We start from the raw sequence: 13,073 nt of genomic DNA on the forward strand, positions 1-13,073 counted from the left end.
GTGTTGGTTCATAGTTTCTCATTGTAATCTCAGTGCATTTTATTGGTTCATAGTTTATCATCGTAATCTCTACGCAGTATATTTGTTCATAGTACGAAATGTGTTTTTATCCTCAAATTTGATAGTAGTCTGAAACACTAATACGTCATCATTTTAAAGGCCCACGATTTTCTTTATAGGTTTTCCAACCTTTGTTAGTAAAGTGTGTCCACTGAATTGGAACAAAACAACTTTCTGTAAAAGATGAGTATACTTTTGTTTAACCAAAAACCTTTCCTCTTTCTTATCAAAATGTACTATATATGAGTCGGGGTAAAATTTCTACATGATGCGTTTTTTTGTTTTGTTGACTGTTGTGTCAAATATATCCCCAAGTTAATAGCAGTTACCACCTTTACTTCTACATTATCTAAAAGTCAATTATAAAGTTCATGTAAATGTTATACCTCATTTTTGCTCATTTTAAAGTAATATTTAAAACCGGTTTTACATTGACATATCGGCAAATTGCATCAAATCATTTCGCAGCATTTGATGAATTCCATGTTATTGTTTTTCCACATCATGCACAATATATAGCCATATAATTGTCCAGATAATACCTTCATTCTAAAACTACCAGGAAAATCTACACAGAATAAGAGTTCAAATAGAAATATCTTATAACAGCCCTGTTATTATTGGAGTTAACCCAATCTACTCAAATATTTTCAAAGACAATAAGACAAATCTGAGTATAAAAACACAAGTACATAGTTGTCTCCCACAGTATAGGCTTACAGGTTTGTCTTTATGCCTACACCATCACAAATGTGTATTTTTACATCTAAATGATTATACTGTACCAACAATACTGTAAAGAACAAGTCCTTTTGCTTAACAATGGCCATGTGGTTTTATATGTCAAAATGATGTCCTCTCAGTCGGAGCATTGCACAGTCTTGGTGGTCACCAAAGCAGCATCCCCCAGCTCAGTGGCAGGAAGTGGGATCCAATGCTCCCTCAGACCATTGCACATGAACATGCCACCGACCTCCCCAAGAGAGCCACACCCCGAAGCACCGCTGTAGGTGGACACCTCCTGCCTGAAGCATGTTTGGGGCCCACTGTTCAGCTGAGGACAGGATGGAGGGGCCTCCTCCTCGCTCTGTACCACAGCTGCTGTACAGTCTCCCTCCACAGGTGGCAGGGCTTTAGCTGGAGGGTTATAAGTCCTGCCTCTGGTTCACCTGGAGCAGAAACAAGCATTACCCAGCATTATCCTTCCTGAAGAGAAATATACATCAACATGATAAAGAAGGCCTATACTTCTAATCTGAATCACAGAATAATTGGCAGCAATTGGATAGAGTTAAGAAGAATGTTCTCTTGGAAAAGCTAAATTAATATATACACTACCTTTCAAAAGTTTGGGGTCACTTTGAAATGTCCTTGTTTTTTAAAGAAAAGCAAAGCTTTTGTCCATAAAAATAACATCAAATTGACCAGAAATACAGTGTAGACATTGTTAATGTTGTAAATGACTATTGTAGCTGAAAACAGCATATTTTTTTCTGGAATATCTACATAGGCGTACAGAGGCCCATTATCAGCAACCATCACTCCTGTGTTCCAATGGCACATTGTGTTAGCTAAACCAAGTTTATCATTTTAAAAGGCTAATTGATCATTAGAAAACCCTTTTGCAATTATGTTAGCACAGCTGTTCTTCCTCGAAGGCCAGCATCCCGGTGTCGCCTCTTTACTGTTGACGTTGAGTCTGGTGTTTATGCGGGTACTATTTAATGAAGCTGCCAGTTGAGGACTTGTGAGGCGTCTGTTTCTCAAACTAGACACTCTAATGTACTTGTCCTCTTGCTCAATTGTGCCCCGGGGCCTCCCACTCCTCTTTATATTCTGGTTAGAGCCAGTTTGCACTGTTATGTGAAGGGAGTAGTACAAAGCGTTGTACGTTTCTTGGCAATTTCTCACATGGAATACCCTTCATTTCTCAGAACAAGAATAGACTGACGAGTTTCAGAAGAAAGTTCTTTGTTTCTGGCCATTTTGAGCCTGTAATAAAACCCACAAATGCTGATGCTCCAGATACTCAACTAGTCTAAAGAAGGCCAGTTTTATTGGTTCTTTAATCAGCACAACAGTTTTCAGCTGTGCTAAAATAATTGCAAAAGGGTTTTATAATGATCAGTTAGCCTTTTAAAATGATAAACTTGGATTAGCTAACACAACGTGCCATTTGAACACAGGAGTGATGGTTGCTGATAATGCTCTGCTGTACACCTATGTAGATATTCCATTAAAATACAAATCTGCCGTTTCCACCTACAATTGTAATTTACAAAATTAACAATTTCTACACTATATTTCTGATCAATTTGATGTTATTTTAAAAATGGACAAAAAAGTGCTTTTCTTTCAAAAAACAACATTTCTAGGTGGCCCCAAACAATAGTGCAGCAGGTAGCCTAGTGGTTAGAACGTTGGACTAGTAACCGAAAGGTTGCAAAATCAAATCCCCAAGCTGACAATGTAAAAATATGTTGTTCTGCCCATGAACAAGACAGTTAACCCACTGTTCCTAGGGCGTCATTTGAAATAAAAAGTTGTTCTTAACTGACTTGCCTAGTTAAATAAAAGGTAAAAAAAAAAAAAATTAAATGCCGGCCCTCTACCTGACACCCAATTCCAAACATTGTTAAGTTAAATGGTTGTTCTATGTCTTCTATCCAGCTCAACACAGAGCGAAATGTGAGCAGGAGGGATGTAAATGAGGGCTGGTATTCAGGGCATGTATCCCTGAATGTAATGGAGCTAACCTAGTAATCTCATTACCATTCAGTGGTGTACTCGCATGTAGTTGAAACTGCTGCCATTTGGGTGTGTGTGTGTGTGTGTGTTGTGTGTGTTGGGTGTGAAGAATACTTTTTTGGTCCTCAAAAACCAACGGATATGTGTTAATAGTTAAATAGACAGTAGGGCAGTCCCCAGAGAGCCTATCAGAGGGGAACAGAAACTAGAGGAGCTTCATGCTTAATTTGTCTTCAACCCCACTTCACTCAAATGAAAGCACGGAACAAAACACTTGCTGTGAAACACACATAAAAATACACATATTCTCCATTAGCCCAAATGGCATTCCTTACCTGCAGTGTGATTGTGCCTTGCCTGCATTTTGTATATGATGAACCTTAGAAACATTGCCAGGATGGAGCCGTTCACTACGACTACCACTGATATCCAGACAGGTAGTACTGGGGAGGAACATCGCTACTCCATTTTACAGGTTGGGATTCTGGTGGAAAAGGATGACAAAGTCCCCATAATACTGTATCAATGCTGCTTACCAGTGACTATGCTGCATCCATCGCTAAGACAATGGGGAGGATATATAGCGCCATATCAATGCCATACTATAGAGAAGCCAGTGAAATAAATATTTTTCCTAAAAGAAGCACTTGCAGACAAAAAGTGAGGACAACCAAGATCAGGGCTCTATTCAATCTGTATCGCTGTAGAAATGTAAAGGTCATTTCCTATTGCGCCGACATCTGCAGCGTTTACCTTGAATGCAGTCTCTGCTAAAGTGGGTACATTGTCTTTAAATTCCATGCTGTAATGTTGAATTTCTGCGATACTGATTGAATAGAGCCCTTAGACAAACCAGAGCAGTGAAACTCACCTGTGTCTGGCTTTGGCTGAGGACTTGTCCAGCTGACGAGCAGGTTGTGCCCGGATTACAGGTCTTCTTTGCCATGTTGATGCCTGGTCATGTAATTAATGCCCACACTAGAGAAACCTGCTGCCTCACTCTGTCCTCATGGAGCTGTGTGTGCGTGCGCGCGCGTGCGTGCGTGCATGCGTGCAAGAGCGAGTAAGAGCGAGCAAGAGAATAACATACAGTGAAACCATTTGGACCAGACAGAGAGAAAGGCTTGAGGGGAAAGAAAGGGCAATGGGGGGAAGAGTCCCTCAACAGATGTTTCAGTTCTTCCTTTTGTAGGAAAGGATGAATCACCAATGTGTCCCGAGAGAGATCAAATTTAAACCAGAAAAAGTCATATTTGACTGGATAAGATGTGTTCAGCTGAGGGTGCACATAAAAGTGAATAAAGATATGAAAGTTATGGGCACTGTTCAAATCTATTAACAACGATCATAGAAAATACATTTCTGAAGAGCAGCTTTCCAAGATATCAAACAAGTACAAAGTTGAAAGATATTCTTCCATGTATAAAAATAGAAACCCCCACCGTAGCAGCAGGCCATGCAACATACATGAAACATGAGATTAAGAGCCCTGAGAATAGCATTGATATTATCATATAGTGAATTCAACATATGACAACATGAACTGTAATTAGTTTCAAGGTCAGGATTTGATTATAATACAAATGGTACTGAATTTGAATCTAGGTTTAGGCCATTGACCTGAATTAAAAAATATAGTATTTGGCACCGAACAAAGCAGGCTTCAGTCATTTTCTACATTGATTCAGCGTGTTTCAAAATATGTCTAAATGACGGGAAGTACAGAAGCAACTCTTAGTCAACGTCCAAGACATAGGCCAACTGAGTGCATGAAGAAAAAAGTAGGTAGGCTATTGACCTCCTCTATGGCACCTCTCTCAGGGCATGAAGAGTGCAGGCTGCATGCTGATGAAGGGGAAGTCGTAGTGGTCTGGCAGACCCTGGTGAGCCGTGCTATTGAAGTTCTCCCAGGAGAAGGGAGGGAGGTCGCCCTGTGTCGTGACGGTCCCCGCCTCCGTTCTGAACTCCTGCGCCATGTGGAAATCAGTCACCTACAGAGAGAGACAGAGACAGATGTTTATTATATTATCGTAAAATATTTAGAGATCGAACTGAATGAACGCTAGTTAAAGTTCTTCCTTGGTGTCATAGCATCCTCCTGGGCTGGGGTCTTTCTTCCTCAGGTCATTACGGCAACAGATGGACCTACCCTTGGAGTAGGGGTCATTTTTGTAGTCTGGAAGAGAAAGGAACACGGCTAACAGCTACTGAAAGTGAGAGCTGAGAGAATGTCGGGAGGAAATGAACTAAAGGAAATAACTAAAAGCTAACCAGAGTAATAAGAAATGGCCACAGGTAAAGGCAAGGAACGTAGGCGCACCGTTGTATCTCATGATGTGTTTGAGGAAATATCTTGGCCCGGGGGCAGAGGTCATTGAAGAAGTCCTCCCCGTACTCCTCACACATATTCCCATAGCCACTCAGGGTGTAGATCTTTGGGTGGAAAGGCACGTTATAGGAGGACCAGTAACCTGGGAGAGGAAGATCTTGCTCAATTACCAACTCCCCCATGGATTTTATCCCTGCTAAGTTTATGCTTAAGATGTACATCTATTGGCAGTACTATATCCATATCCGTGTTCCACACCCCTGCGCAGGGCCCGAGTTTGGTCAGAGAACTCCACAAGGCCAGGAATCTGCTCCACCACTGTCAGAGCCCCATCCTCTATACTGTGGCCCAGGGTCACTTTTCTCATGTCCACTATTATGTACTGGTTGTTATAGGTGCATAGAGAGAGAGGGAGAGTGAAGAAATGTGTGAAAAAATGCATTGGAAACTACTGTACTGTAGACCATTATCAGAGGGATAAACCAGGACAAGATTTTAAATCAAATTTATTTGTCACATACACATGGTTAGCAGATGTTAATGCAAGTGTAGCGAAATGCTTGTGCTGGAGTTGAGTCAGTGTATTGGCAGCAGCCACTCAATGTTAGTGGTGGCTGTTTAACAGTCTGATGGCCTTGAGATAGAAGCTGATTTTCAGTCTCTCGGTCCCTGCTTTGATGTACCTGTACTGACCTCGCCTTCTGGATGATAGCGGAGTGAACAGGCAGTGGCTCGGGTGGTTATTGTCCTTGATGATCTTTATGGACTTCCTGTGACATTGGGTGGTGTAGGTGTCCTGGAGGGCAGGTAGTTTGCCCCCGGTGATGCGTTGTGCAGACCTCACTACCCTCTGGAGAGCCTTACGGTTGTGGGCGGAGGATGACAGGATGCTTTCGATTGTGCATCTGTAGAAGTTTGTGAGTGCTTTTGGTGACAAGACGAATTTCTTCAGCCTCCTGAGGTTGAAGAGGCGCTGCTGCGCCTTCTTCACGATGCTGTCTGTGTGGGTGGACCAATTCAGTTTGTCTGTGATGTGTACGCCGAGGAACTTAAAACTTACTACCCTCTCCACTACTGTCCCATCGATGTGGATAGGGGGGTGTTCCCTCTGCTGTTTCCTGAAGTCCACAATCATCTCCTTAGTTTTGTTGACGTTGAGTGTGAGGTTATTTTCCTGACACCACACTCCGAGGGCCCTCACCTCCTCCCTGTAGGCCGTCTCGTCGTTGTTGGTAATCAAGCCTACCACTGTAGTGTCGTCCGCAAACTTGATGATTGAGTTGGAGGCGTGCATGGCCACGCAGTCGTGGGTGAACAGGGAGTACAGGAGAGGGCTTGGAACGCACCCTTGTGGGGCCCCAGTGTTGAGGATCAGCGGGGTGGAGATGTTGTTACCTACCCTCACCACCTGGGGGCGGCCCGTCAGGAAGTCCAGTACCCAGTTGCACAGGGCGGGGTCGAGACCCAGGGTCTCGAGCTTGATGACGAGTTTGGAGGGTACTATGGTGCTGAGCTGTAGTCGATGAACAGCATTCTCTCATAGGTATTCCTCTTGTCCAGATGGGTTAGGGCAGTGTGCAGTGTGGTTGAGATTGCATCGTCTGTGGACCTATTTGGGCGGTAAGCAAATTGGAGTGGGTCTAGGATGTCAGGTAGGGTGGAGGTGATTTGGTCCTTGACTAGTCTCTCAAAGCACTTCATGATGACGGAAGTGAGTGCTACGGGAATAGGAACAATGGTGACCCTCTTGAAGCATGTGGGAACAGCAGACTGGGATAAGGATTGATTGAATATGTCCGTAAACACACCAGCCAGCTGGTCTGCGCATGCTCTGAGGACGCGGCTGGGGATGCCGTCTGGGCCTGCAGCCTTGCGAGGGTTAACACGTTTAAATGTTTTACTCACTTCGGCTGCAGTGAAGGAGAGTCCGCATGTTTTGGTTGCGGGCCGTGTCAGTGGCACTATATTGTCCTCAAAGAGGGCAAAAAAGTTATTTAGTCTGCCTGGGAGCAAGACATCCTGGTCCGTGACGGGGCTGGTTTTCTTTTTGTAATCCGTGATTGACTGTAGACCCTGCCACATACCTCTTGTGTCTGAGCCGTTGAATTACGACTCTACTTTGTCTCTATACTGACGCTTAGCTTGTTTGATTGCCTTGCGGAGGGAATAGCTACACTGTTTGTATTCGGTCATGTTTCCGGTCACCTTGCCCTGGTTAAAAGCAGTGGTTCGTGCTTTCAGTTTCACGCGAATGCTGCCATCAATCCACGGTTTCTGGTTTGGGAATGTTTTAATCGTTGCTATGGGAACGACATCTTCAATGCACTTCCTAATGAACTCGCTCACCGAATCAGCGTATTCGTCAATGTTGTTGTTGGACGCAGTGCGAAACATATACCATTTGTGCCATCCACCTCCCTCACCAGAGTTGTATCTGGAGAAGGTATTGGCCCACTGCTCCCCAGTGTGTGACAGGGAGTGGGCCAGACGCACCCTCTGCCAGGCCAGCAGGCTTTGGGGCGTGACCTGGGAGAAGGTATTGGCCCACTGCTCCCCAGTGTGTGACAGGGAGTGGGCCAGACGCACCCTCTGCCAGGCCAGCAGGCTTTGGGGCGTGACCTGGGAGAAGGTATTGGCCCACTGCTCCCCAGTGTGTGACAGGGTGTGGGCCAGACGCACCCTCTGCCAGGCCAGCAGGCTGTGGGGCGGGACCTGGGAGAAGAGGGACGTGTTGAAGACGTTGTTGGTGGTCTGGGTCATCATCAGGCCACTGCCCAGGAGGTAGAAGTCATCCAGAGACACCAGGAAGCCTGAGTAGAGGGTGGTCTCACAGTATCTGTTTCTGTACTGATGAATTCTGAAGCATGTTATAACAGAGGCTGAGAGGCTGTCATTGAGGTATCCATATGCATCCCCCTCTTTTTCTATCACTCCTTCTTTCAGTTGGACAGTCTTATGTGTAGCATCCCAGTACACTGTGGCTGCTTTCAACTCTGTAAAGCAGGCAATATACACATGTCAACTTTCAACAGAAACATTAGAGTATTTCTTTCTATTGACATTATCAAGTAAAAATGTATTGGTCGTGTACACAGATTTACAGATGTTATCGCAGGTGCAGCGAAATACTTATGTTTCTAGCTCCATTTGTGCAGGATAGCCAAAAAGTTAGTTTTTTTTCATGAAAAAATAAAATGAAATTAATCATTACAGAAACACAAGCTTTGGAAACTCCTGGGTTTATCATTGATTTAAATGGATTCATTTCTGCACTTAATGGAACAAATTGTCTCGACCACAGTACAACCCTTTACGTTTCACTGTAAGTTTCACTATCTGAGATGTCGGCCTATTTCGTCTAGCCTACACGTATACACGCATTCGCAGTGTGTAATCAAATACAGCTCACAAAATAACTTCGGCTACAATGTTTCACTTTTACTGTCAGCACAAAGTCGCAGCAACATAGAAAGAAAACAAAAGACACAGCCTCTTCATTTCTGTTCGAAGAAAATACAGATTTTAAATGCGTGATTTACAGATGAATGTTACCTGAATAAATCACACTATTCACAAAATAAAAACAGTGGGGAACTGAAAGTCTGGTTCTAGTTTATAGTTTCCTTAATGTTGGAGCCGGTGGGGAATTTATCACAAACGTGTTTTGAACAATATTAGCATAAGCAACGATAGTGGAATCAGTTATTTGCCTTCAAAATAAAAGTTCCTAATTGAAACTGACGCAAACTGATAAAAATAGTGGAATTATACCACAATTGGATTAGATAGTGCTAAACAAGTTTGGAATGTTGTTATATAAATTCAACAAAAAAACAATTATTCGTTAATTTGACTAAAAAGTTAGTTGAAATTGCACTGCAGATGTCTTTCAATTCAGAATTGCATTGGGGACATACTTATATGCACTGTACAGCAGTGGTGTAAAGTACTTAAGTAAAAATACTTTAAAGTACGTCTTAAATCGTTTTGTGGGTATCTGTACTTTACTTCACTATTAATATTTTTTTAACGTTTACTTTTACTTCACTACATTCCTAAAGAAAATAATGTATTTACTAATCTATGGATTGTGCACCCATGGATTGTGCACCCATGAAATGGGGTATCAGCCTACTCAGTGTCACGCACAGAACACAACTATAGTTAAATAAAGGTTAAATAAAAACAACAAATTAAAAATGTTAAAATGAGTTTACACAAATATTAGCATCTTAACTCTTATTGCAGGACTTTGACTGTGGGAATTCACCACGCTATTCAGCCTACTGTGTAGATTTTTGGTGTGTAAACTCTTCACAGTTGTGTTCTGTGAGTGTCACTGAGTAGGCTGATACCCCATGTCTGGGTGCACAATCCATAGGTTAGGCTGTACAGTGCATAAACTGTAATTATGCGCCCAATGCAATTCTAAATTAAAATATATCCACATTAAAAATATATATATTCTTCAAATAAACAAATCCTTTTTTTGTTGAATTTATATAACAACATGTGTAGCAACCTTGTGTAGCATTATCTAGTCCAATTATGGCATATTTTCACAATTTGTATCAGTTTACATCCGTTACAATGACGGATTTTTATTTCAAATACGAACCTGCCGATTCCACTATTGTTGCTCTCGGGAATGTTGTTCATGACACACAATTTATCTCGATTGGTTACACTCCATCTTGGATTTCTCACCAGAAGCAAGATCCCATTGTATCAGCCTACAATGTGAAACAAGTATACTCCACTAAAGTCATTACATTATATGTACATACGTTACCAAATACATCATCCAGAATACGATTAACGATCGAACCCTAATTCCAATGAAGGAAAAGGAAATTTGACGCAAAAGAACAGTACACCCCAGATGGGACTCGAACCCACAATCCCTGGCTTAGGAGGCCAGTGCCTTATCCATTAGGCCACTGGGGCGAGTGCGAGCAAATACGCGGGGGCGTGTCATTTTAGATTTAGAGTAATTCGTTAACGTTCATTTTCCTAACAAGCATAGCATCATATAAAATCAAAATGTATTGGTCACATACACGTGTTTAACAGATGTTATTGTGGGTGTAGCGAAGTGCTTGTGCTTCTAGCTCCAACAGTGCAGTAATATCTAACAAGTTACACAACATATACCCAATACACACAAATCTAAGTAGGAATTAAGACTATATACATATATGGTCGAGCAATGTCAGAGCAGAATGGACTAAAATACATTAGAATAGTATAGAACACAGTATATACATATCAGATGAGTAATGCCAGATATGTAAACATTATTAAGTGACTAAGATAACATAGAACACAGTACATATGAGATAAGTAATGCAAGACATGTAAACATTATTAAAGTGACTAGTGTTTTCTAGTCTATGCCTATAGGCAGCAGCCTCTAATGTGCTAGTGATGGCTGTTTAACAGTCTGATGGCTGTTGGGGACTGGGGACAGCAAGGAGTCATCAGGCCATGTAGTCCTGAGGCATGGTCCTAGGGCTCAGGTCCTCCGAGAGAAAGAAAGAAATAAAGGAGAGAGAGAATTAGAGAGAGCTCATACTTAAATTCACACAGGACACCGGATAAGCCAGGAGAAGAACACCCTAGCCCTCCGACACAAACTACTGCAGCATAAATACTGGAGGCTGAGACAGGAGGGGTCTGGGGGCAGGGCCAAACAGGCGGGATATAACCCCACCCACTTTGCCAAAGCACAGCCCCACCCTCTGGAGAGCCTTGCGGTTGCAGGCGGTGCAGTTTCCATACCAGGCGGTGATACAGCCCGACAGGATGCTTTCAATTGTGCATCTGTAAACTTTTGTGAGGGTTTTAGGTGACAAGTCAAATTTCTTTAGCCTCCTGAGGTTGAAGAGGCTCTGTTGTGCCGCCTTCACCACTGCAGTCCTGTCGATGTAGATAGGGGGTGCACCCTCTGCTGTTTCCTGAAGTCCACGATCATCTCCTTTGTTTTGTTGACATTGAGTGAGAGGTTGTTTTCCAGGCATCACACTCCCAGAGCCCTCACCTCCTCCCTGTAGGCTGTCTCGTCATCATTGGTAATAAATCCTACTAATGTTGTGTCGTCTGCAGACTTGATGATTGAGTTTGAGGGGTGCTTGGCAACACAGTCATGGGTGAACAGGGAGTACAGGAGGGGGCTGAGCACGCACCATTTTTGGGCCCCTGTGTTGAGGATCAGCAGAGTGGAGGTGATGTTTCCTACCTTCACCACCTGGGGCGGCCCCTCAGGAAGTCCAGACCCAGGGCCTCGAGCTTAATGATGAGCTTGGAGGGTACTATGGTGTTGAATGTTGAGCTATAATCAATAAACAACATTCTTACATAGGTATTCCTCTTGTCCAGATGGGATAGAGCAGTGTGCAGAGTGATGGCGATTGCATCGACTGTGGATATATTGGGGCGGTAAGCAAATTGAAGTGGGTCTATGGTGGCAGGTAAGGTAGAGGTGATATATGACTAGTGACTATGACTAGTCTCTCAAAGCACTTCATGATGACAGAGTTGAGTGCTTCGGGGCGATAGTCATTAAGTTCAGTTACCTTTGCTTTCTTGGGTACAGGAACAATGGTGGCCATTTTGAAGCCTGTGGGGACAGCAGACTGGGATAGGAAGATTGAATATGCCCGTGAGCACACCAGCCAATTGGTCTGCGCATGCTCTGAGGGCACGGTTAGGGATGACGTCTGAGCCGGCAGCCTTGCGAGGGTTAACACTTTTACAGTGCCTTGCAAAAGTATTCATCCCCCTTGAAGTTTTCCCTATTTTGTTGCATTACTATCTGTAATTTAAATGGATTTTTATTTGGATTTCATGTAATGGACATACACAAAACAGTCCAAATTGGTGAAGTGAAATGAAAAAAAAAAAAAAAGTGGAGCGTGCAGATGTTTTCACCCCCTTTGCTATGAAGCCCCTAAATAAGATCTGGTGCAACCAATTATCTTCAGAAGTTACATAATTAGTTAAATAAAGTCCACCTGTTCGCAATCTAAGTGCCACATGATCTGTCACATAATCTCAGTATCTATACACCTGTTCTGAAAGACCCCAGAGTCTGCAACACCACTAAGCAAGGGGCACAATGAAGACCAAAGAGCTCTCCAAACAGGTCAGGGAAAAAGTTGTGGAGAAGTACAGATCAGGGTTGGATTATAAAAAAATATCTGACATTTTGAACATTCCACGGAGAATCATTAAATCCATTATTAAAAAATGGAAAGAATATGGCATCACAACAAACCTGCCAAGAGAGGGCCGCCCACCAAAACTCATGGACCAGGCAAGGAGGGCATTAATCAGAGAGGCAACAATGAGACCAAAGATAACCCTGAAGGAGCTGCAAAGCTCCACAGCGAAGATTGGAGTATCTGTCCATAGGACGACTTTAAGCAGCACACTCCACAGAGCTGGGCTTTATGGAAGAGTGACCAGAAAAAAGCCATTGTTTAAAGTAAAAAATAAACAACCACGTTTGGTGTTCGCCAAAAGGCATGTGGGAGACTCTCCAAACATATGGAAGAAGGTACTCTGGTCAGATGAGACTAAAATTGAGCTTTTTGGCCATCAAGCAAAACACTATGTCTGACGCAAACCCAACACCTCTCATCACCCTGAGAATACCATCCCCACAGTGAAGCATGGTGGTGGCAGCATCATGCTGTGGAGATGTTTTTCATCAGCAGGGACTGGCAAACTGGTCAGAATTGAAAGAATAATGGATGGCGATAAATACAGGGAAATTCTTGAGGGAAACATGTTTTAGTCTTTCAGAGATTTGAGACTGGGACAGAGGTTCACCTTCCAGCAGGACAATGACCCTAAGCATACTGTTAAAGCAACATTCGAGTGGTTTAAGGGGAAACATTTAAATGTCTTGGAATGGCCTAGTCAAAGCCCAGAC

General features: G+C 43.0%; 1 non-coding gene and 1 pseudogene across 1 annotated transcript; both read right to left on the reverse strand.

Annotated features, from left to right (window-relative positions):
• Window positions 1-3,687: 3,687 nt before the first annotated feature.
• On the reverse strand, window positions 3,688-12,998 carry LOC139422541 (phospholipase B-like 1; annotated as a pseudogene).
• On the reverse strand, window positions 10,012-10,084 carry trnar-ccu (transfer RNA arginine (anticodon CCU)). The gene has a single exon. It is a non-coding gene; the product is annotated as a tRNA-Arg (tRNA).
• Window positions 12,999-13,073: the final 75 nt, after the last annotated feature.

Source organism: Oncorhynchus clarkii, chromosome 12, assembly GCF_045791955.1.
Source record: "Oncorhynchus clarkii lewisi isolate Uvic-CL-2024 chromosome 12, UVic_Ocla_1.0, whole genome shotgun sequence".
NCBI classification, from domain to species: Eukaryota; Metazoa; Chordata; class Actinopteri; order Salmoniformes; family Salmonidae; genus Oncorhynchus; species Oncorhynchus clarkii.